Here is an 8,835-nt window from a genome sequence, read left to right as displayed (position 1 = left end):
TCGATGGAATAAAACATGAGCTATATTTAATAAAACAAACAACGTTAATTTAGGCTACACTGTAGCTGTAATACACTTCACTGGTGGATTTTCGCAACATAAAAAGGGAAAGATTATAGCGATGCCTTGGATAATAATCTGTGAAATTTGGCACAGATATATTTTGTCAAATGAAAAAAATTTCCGCACACGTAATTGATTCCGAGCGTTCAGTTTGCTGGGCTATCTTTATATATATAAATCTTCTGACCGTGTGTTTGCATTTGAACTGCTCCTAAACGGATGGACCGATTTTGATGAAATTTTGTGTGTATGTTCAAGAAGATTCGAGAATGGTTTAGATTTACAATTTGGTCCACTGGAAAATGTTTTTTAAATTAATTTTTCATTTTTAATCAATTATTAATTTTGGAATGTTTGACCGATAGATGGCGCCACCAACGCAGTATCCAATATTCAAACCTTAAATTGGCGTAAACGTGCATTAAACAAAACGATGCCAAAGTAAAAAGCGACATCTGTGGATCAAGTTTTTATATTGTGGACAGAGTTCGTGCAATATGTAGTGTCTTTATAATTACACTAGCCGACAATTTTGACATTTTTTTTCTGCTCTGAAACCAAACTTGTTTTTTTATGTTGCTTTGATAAGGTACATATATAATTTGAATATAAAAAAAAATTGCTAGGTCCAGGTTAAGAGAAAAATAAAAGTAAAGTTTTTGCAAAAAATATATTGAATATTACAAATTTTTATCCCTCAATTTATATTTTCTTGTACTTTTTTGAACTTCTGCTGTATTGGTAGTCAGGATTATCACGTAAGCATATCCAGCGATAGTCTGCCAGCATGCTAGGAGTCCATTTGCCTTGATACCTTTTCTCCATACTCAATAAGTCTTGGTGAAATCTCTCCCCATGTTCATCACTGACTGCACCTAAATTGGGAGGAAAGAAATCCAAGTGCGAATGTAGGAAATGTATTTTCAGGGACATGTTACACCCTAAAGCCTGAAAATCCGTCAATAGGCTTGATATGAGTTCTTCATAATCGGGTGATTTGGTGTTACCCAAAAAATTTTTACAACCTCAACAAATGAAAGCCATGCTTTTTTTCTAGCGTATTTAGTTTAGAGACAAAGTTTTGATCCTTCATAACTCGTCGTATGTCTGGCCCCACAAAAATTCCTTCTTTTAATTTCGCATCACTAAGTCTCGGAAATATACTTTTAAGGTATTGAAAACCTTCTCCCGTTTTATCCATTGCTTTTACAAAATTTTTCATTACGCCTAATTTTATATGAAGGGGTGGCAATACAATATTCTCGGGTTCAACGAGGCGAAGATTGGACACACTTTTCTGATTAGGTACATAGTCTGTTCTTTTTGGCCACTCTTTTAGGATATAGTGTTTGCTTTGAGCTCTGCTATCCCATTCACACATAAAACAGCAAAATTTTGTGTAACCAGCTTGCATACCTAGTAACATCCCAACTACTTTTAAATCAGAACAAATTTTCCAAGAATGTTTAGCATACTGTATTTTTTGTAGTAGATTTTTGATATTTTCATAGGTTTCTTTGATATGTACTCCATGCACCTGAATCTATCGCAACTTTTTCCGAACTCGTATAAGAAGTATAACTTCAATAATATTATCGTAATTTTTCATAGGTTTCTTTGATATGTACTCCATGCACCTGAATCTATCGCAACCTTTTCCGAACTCGTATAAGAAGTATAACTTCAATAATATTATCGTAATTAGACCTAAGGATTTTTTTTTATTATTTTTCTAATGATATACATACTAACAGGAACCAAAATATATAATTTTTATTTCAGAGCAAAATCCATTGTCGGCTAGTGTTATTAAGAGTGCTGTAAAGGCTCTTTGAATTAACCACTTTGAAAACTTCGATGTGCATACCGTGGCTGTAAGCGCTCTTAGCTCATTGTTGCAGCACAGTCGGTTGCATATTTCGAGGCTGGTCCGTCATTTGGATAATGGATATTGAGTATAAAGCAACCGGATGAAAATCGCAATAACTCATATTTTGGAGATTTCTTTGCTTACCTGCCCACCGCATCGCGAGGCAACATCTCAAAACTCAATCTGCTAAAAAAGCACAGCTGTACTCAAAAACAAAAACCACAAAGTATGCGGAAAGGCAATTGTAAAGTGGATTTAAAGCGCTTCATCGTGACTGCAGCAATATCCATAGGCATATAAACACGTATGGTCAGAAGCATATGCTATAGGTGTGTAGATATCTAGTTTCAATATCTTGCAACTCACATGAAGCCTATGTGGCAATTGCTGTTGTTTAAAGCAGTGGCCTTTGCTAAAGTAATGAAAGCCGTCACCAGTCATACTCGTAAGTGCCTGAAAGATGAGCTTCAATGTTATTTCTAATTTTTTTTTTATTTTTAAGAAATATTTTAACTAAGTGTCAGTTATAAATAATTACCCACTTTATAAATATGTAGCAATGTGTGTAATCGAAATTAAAGTGTTTTTTATTATAAATTTTTAGATCCACTGAAAACATTTATAAGTGCGATTTCGATATCACCGTCCTTCTTGTACTTTACTTGCGGCTGTACTTAGTATTTAAAATGTCAAAAAATTTCTGTTTGAAGAAAAATTAAAAAAAAAAATGTAATAGTGTCTTACTGTTATTTACGCATAATGATAGATATAAGGTGCAATTCGATGGCTTGTTAAATAAGTTCCTTCTCAGCTGATTCTAAGTTGCTGGAACTAGCTTGTATTTTTTACATCCAAAAGTTATTCTTTTAGCAATCAAACCCCCAATGTAGTTCCCTGAGTGGTATATTAGTTTATGTTACTCTGGTAGATACTTGAGCCACGCGTATACCACTTTTGGCCATTAGCGATACCAGATGTACGCCCCTTATGTAATTCGAGAGAAGAAGTCATCCTTCAGGATGCCAGCACTTGCCGGGAATTATAATAGGTTCTGCAGCCATGCCATCGTTTCCTCTTTCATTATCCCAGACTGTGAACGCCCAAATGCTTGAAGCGTTTTCTTACTAATGCAACACAAGTGCGCAATATATATATGCTTTATTGTTTCCCGCTTTGAGAGTGACATTTCCTGCAGCCATCTCAATCGGTCAGAGCCATTCTGCAGGTGTCTGCCGTCACTAGACTGTAACCAGTGATTATTCCAATCATATTTCTGTAGTCTTCTCTACCAAGAGTGAGCAGGAACTTTGTGTATTTTTGGCCTACCGTTTTGCTCATGCATTTAACAGTTTTACATCCCTTTATATCATTCTATCGAATTTTAATCTTTCTTGCCATGATCTGGTCCATATTTTCGTAAACACAAAGCATGGATTTATCAAGCATTGCACAACAGCTTGGCGTATTTGGTTGACGGTTTGCGTAAATTCTTCTTCACTTAATTTCTTTGAAACACGATTAATTGTAGATTATGTAATAAAACTGAATACATCAGCAAAATTTGGAGAAAGTGGATAATGGTTTGGCAGCAGTACGTCCATCAATGATCATGGCAGCCAACGCGTGGTCACGCTGTTAATTGCTATTGTCACGCTTATGATTTTATCTCTTCCATGTTTAATATTTTATTTTATCTTCATCTTCAGTTTATAAGAATTATGATTAGTAACTCATGCGTGAATCCGGCGGCTGTATGGCACACCTTTATTCGTCATTATTTAACGGTGTACCAAATGCAAGGTTTTAATTAAGGGGCCTGGCCAACACATAGTTTACATTACACATGGTTTCGGCAGTATAATATTATTTATATATGTAAGTTTTCATTACTTTATATAATGGAGTGTTATACAAATATCTATAGTATATACATATAGCTAAAAGAAAGTTGTGTTAGTTATAATATTTATAACTCGAAAGTTAACGACTACGTTCGTGCAATCGGAAACAGTTTCCAAAACAATGTGGCGGCAGTTAATACATTCCAAAAGTCGTAAGTATTATGAATAGAGACTACTTTTGGGGGTACCGTTGACCTTACAACAAAATTTGTTTTTCTTTATTTCTCTTCAGAAATCATATATTTTGATCGCGTATAAATTATGATGTTAATTTCGCTATTCATTGATCAAAGTCGCACTGATGAAGAGAAGACGTACACCCCTGCGGTGTTTTGACAAATTAGAGGTTGTGGCCAATCACTTTGAATTTTGCACACTTGACGACACTTCACTTCGTTTTGTAACTTGACACCCATGATGCTTAGACAATGGAAAAAAACTTTTTGTATAAAATCATAAATATATAAAAATAACAAAAACGTCGCCTTGTTTGGAAATGAATTCACTGAACATACGAAGACATGGAGTTAATTGTTATTGAAATATGGGTAGACAACATACATTTTTATGTGGAAATTTAAACGTTTCCTTAGTTTTTCCAAATAAATTATCATATTTTTAATTTTTGTATACTCTTACAACATGTTGCTACAGAGTGTTTTGCTCACTAACGACTATCATATATCAACTATAACTAACCTTCAGTCGAGTTAATATCACATATCACATTTAAAGAGTATAAGTTAGTATAATTAGTTATTATAGTTAGTATAATTTTAGCTGACGCAAACTAAAATATAGCAATTTTGATGGCCTTGATTCCTGTAAGTTGCAAGAGTATAAAAAGTTGGGTTGCATCCAAATTTAGCTCTTCCTTATATGTTTTTTAATCTCTCTCGCTTTCGCTTTGAATATGAATAATGTGAGAATATTGCGGAAATTAAAAGTGTTTGTAGCCAGACAGTTATCTGGAATCGTGCCGAACACCATAATGCTCACGCTTGTTTGTTCGCCTGTCGTTATATGAGTGGTTGGTCATTTAACCCATTTTGAGTGCACTTGTCCGCTGAGCTAGGGGTAGCTCTGGGACGCATGACGTGTTGGCTTGCGGCAAAAGATGCGCGATTTTCATGCCAATGCCCACACGCCATACACAAAATGCTCTTCGTTTCATACGTTGGTGCACATGCCCAAAGAAAATATGGCAATTAACATGTCTGAAATACGTTTTGCATTTTAGGTCATCGAAATTTCAGTTTATATTTGCCAAATATGAAAATAATTTAATTATTTACATAATTTTCAGTTTCACTCTTTCGCCTTAACGTTAAATGAAAAAAACTATAACTTCGGCCGCATCGAAGCAATTATTACGTTCATTTTTAATAGGATGAAAAGATTTTTTCCGATTTTGATGGATTGGTATAAATAGTTATATGTGATCTAAACAATTTGTTCGTAGATTATAGTGATGTCGTGTATAATAATCTGTACCAAATTGTAGATTCCATATAAGCACTTGATTCCGATTATTCTGTTTATATGGCAACTACATTCTATAATGGTCCGATATCGGCAGCTTTTTGTTGAGAAAAAGGCTTCTGCAAAATTTTAGGTCTGTATCTCAAAATTTGAGGAACTATTTCGTGCATAAACAAACGGACAGATGGAGACGGCTTAATCGACAAAGCTGATCACACTGATCATTTATATACATATATTTAATAGAATATCTTATCTTTCCTGTTTGGTGTTAAAAACATCTGGGCAATCTTAATTACCCCTTTTCAGCGTATATAAAATATGAAAGGGATAGCATTTGTAGTATATGTAGGTGAGCATTTATAAACCCAACCAAGCTTTATTTGTGACTAAATTGTAGCATTTTATATTTTTTCGATAAACCGAATTTGTGTGAGTGGAAATGGCCCGATATTGTTTATTTGCAAAATTAACTTCCTCAAAATCTATTAATTTCTACAGACAAATCCCTTGAGATATGAAGCATAGTTCATGTAATTTGTGAATAATTTGGGTTCAAGGGGAGTATTTTTATAAATACTCTTGTTTTTGTAACTAGTTTTATTAAAGGGTTAAATTTATAGTTTTATTTATATTAATCTTAGTCAGAATGGAACGCATGCAATATCCAGTATCCAGAGAAGTATTTTCTGTCCTAACTTCGAGATCACTAGATACATGATGTTAATTATGATTGATTAAGGAATTAAGTATTGATAATTTTTCGGGATGGGATCGCTATAACATGCATTGAATTTGATTTATATCAAAGGCGGTTGATTCCTGCGCATAGCAAAATTAACCTTAATATTGGCCAATTTTACAATTTACTAACAAAAAACTGATAGATTGCTATGAAAAATAATTGAGATGACTTCGAGTTCAACACACAGCATAATTTGTTGCAGTGATTGATTGCCACATATTTTCATTGAATTGCCTGAGAAACGCAATCAATATCTACAAAGGAAAGTTTGGTGTACAAATGAGCAAATCATGCGCTCAAATTACAAATTGCTGATTTGCTCATAAAAAGTAGTGGCAGTACAACTAGTGCAGACGGAAAGGCTGGAAAGAAAAACTTCTAATAAATGATATAGTACACGGGTATTTTGCACCGAAATTTGTAGAGCATGCAAAAATTGTCGACACCTCGCCACTGCTGATTTTGCCACACCATGCCTATCTTCATTTGCATACAAGTAGTATGACCGTACATTAGCGACTCTTATGATGGATGTATGTGAATACATCAGTGCAAATGTGTGGCTGCGTGAACGAGTAATATGAACGTCTGTTAATTGCGCAGGAATTTGGCGTAAAAATTGAAATGATCTGATATTTGCAACGTAATTTGCTCGCACACTTTTCCACATTAGCACACACATTTTTGTAGATAATAGCACTATTTGTATTTTTATAGCACCATACATGTAATTTGGCATATGCATTAGCTCCGCAGTTTTACGCATGCGCAGATACTGGTAAATTGAATTTTAGCTAGTTGCTGTAAATTATTCAAATTACGGCAATTAACTGTGAAAAGCCACAACTTTAACGCTAAATTTCAATTTAAATTTAATAATAATATTATCATTTTCCATCTTTAATGCGATTACCTGTGACTTCGCAAATCTTCAAGTTGAAAGTTAGTTTTCCAATATCATTGGTTCCGCTAAATGGTTGGAGAATAGAAACAGTCGACATCTTTTATTGATCAACTCAACAATAATTTGGCTATGAAGCCGGTCAATGCCGACCAATTTCATCTAAAACTTCAAGTAGAAGAAAACTTTCTAAATAGCAATTTATTCAAATAACCCCACAAGAAATAGTCTAATGGTATTAAATCACAATTTCTTGGAAGCCATTCAATGCCACTGTTTCTAGAAATAATCGAATCTCCAAACATTTCTCGCAATAATTCGGATGTTGCACGTGCTGTGTGGCACGTAACTCCATCTTGTTGGAACCAGATCAAATTTTTCGGTTGCGTCCATATTAAGTTGGTTATCATTGATCTCTATAACTCTCCATTTACAGCAACGGTACCACCAACTTCAGTTCCAAAGAAGTAAGAACCCAAGATTTCCCCAGACTAAAAACCACACCAAACTGTCAATTTAGGTAAATTTAATAGTTGTCTGAACGAAATTTATTTATATTGTGTAGCCTCTAATTCATTAAAATGTTTGTCCTTATGTCATATTACTTGTTTATTTACTAATTTTTTCCATTTATTCCTTCCAGGAAATCGTAACGTTGCACCCGTTCACTAATTCGTTACCCAATAAAGTGATACAGAGGAAACATTGAAAGCTCAACTAATGTGGTAACCTTTGATCACCCAACGGACATAAAGAAGGAGCTCTTCGGTAGTTTTCTGCAGTTCTTGTCATTTTCACGAATGAGCGACTCACCTTTCAGCCATTGCATATTAAGAAAGTCCAAGTCTTCATCAATCATCGGCTATTCAAAATACTGGAAAAAGACTGCTCAGTCCGCGGCAATCACTGAGTAAGATGTTGGATGGGGACTATAACACACGTCAAAGCCGCGATTGTCTGCGAGTGACAAATGAGAAGTGGCACGAAGTGGGCGTTCGAAGAGGCACGGAAGCTGAAAGAAAATTCAATAATTAAATAATTCAATGTATTTAATTGTTTTTTAATATACCAAAAACTATTAATAAAGTAAAGATATCATAATTGATTAATTTTAATTTTGATATAATTCTTTTTTGTCGAATAGTCAAACAGTTAGTTTTTGTCGAATAGTCGAACAATTTGTTTGGAGATGGCTAGTGGACGCTAAAACAACTCATACTAAAATATTCCTGAACCGTCAATTTTTAGTGTTTGTTTTTCTGAATTTGGAGCTTAAACTTTGCGAATAACACATAATATATAATATGTGGTAAATCTTAAGTCTTAGTATAAGTCATTCTATAATATAATTGCGGTATCAGTCTTACATTGAGCTAAGAAACGTTGAATAACTCGTAAAAAGTTAAACTGGCAGACACTTATTCGTTCGAATACTTTCCTTCAGAAAAATACTGATCTTTCAGAAAGAAAGTACCTCTACTTAGATCACCCGTTATCTTTATAAAAAAAAAAAATTTAAAGCATATTTACGAGTTTTTCATCGATTAGGATGGCATATTGGTGCCGTGATCAATTTTTTGAGTCACTGTATTTCGGTGCATTCCACCAATTGGCAAACGTTAACAGCCGCCACACCGGCAATGTGCCATTTTGCACACTTCCACAGCTGGTCTATTACCGCGTTCACCGACATGAGTTGGTCGTGTCGTGTCGTGTTGTTGTCGACGATGACCTGTTTTGACACTTTTATACTCTCGCAACAAAGTTGCTAAAGAGAGTATTATAGTTTTGTTCACATAACGGTTGTTTGTAAGTCCTAAAACTAAAAGAGTTAGATATAGGGTTATATATACGAAAGTGATCAGGGTGACGA

The 8,835-nt window shown here is 34.4% G+C and overlaps 1 long non-coding RNA gene across 1 annotated transcript; it reads right to left on the bottom strand.

Moving 5' to 3' along the window:
• Positions 1–964: 964 nt before the first annotated feature.
• LOC125776489 (uncharacterized) lies at positions 965–1,873 on the bottom strand. The gene is made up of 2 exons (XR_007421751.1): positions 1,701–1,873; positions 965–1,600 (listed from the first exon to the last, which is right to left on the bottom strand). It is a non-coding gene; the product is annotated as an uncharacterized LOC125776489 (long non-coding RNA).
• Between the last annotated feature and the right edge of the window lie 6,962 nt (positions 1,874–8,835).

The sequence above is a fragment of the Bactrocera dorsalis genome, chromosome 2, assembly GCF_023373825.1.
Source record: "Bactrocera dorsalis isolate Fly_Bdor chromosome 2, ASM2337382v1, whole genome shotgun sequence".
Classification (NCBI taxonomy): Eukaryota; Metazoa; Arthropoda; class Insecta; order Diptera; family Tephritidae; genus Bactrocera; species Bactrocera dorsalis.
Note: the sequence above shows the minus strand (reverse complement) of the source record. Positions and strands in the feature narration are given on the sequence as shown.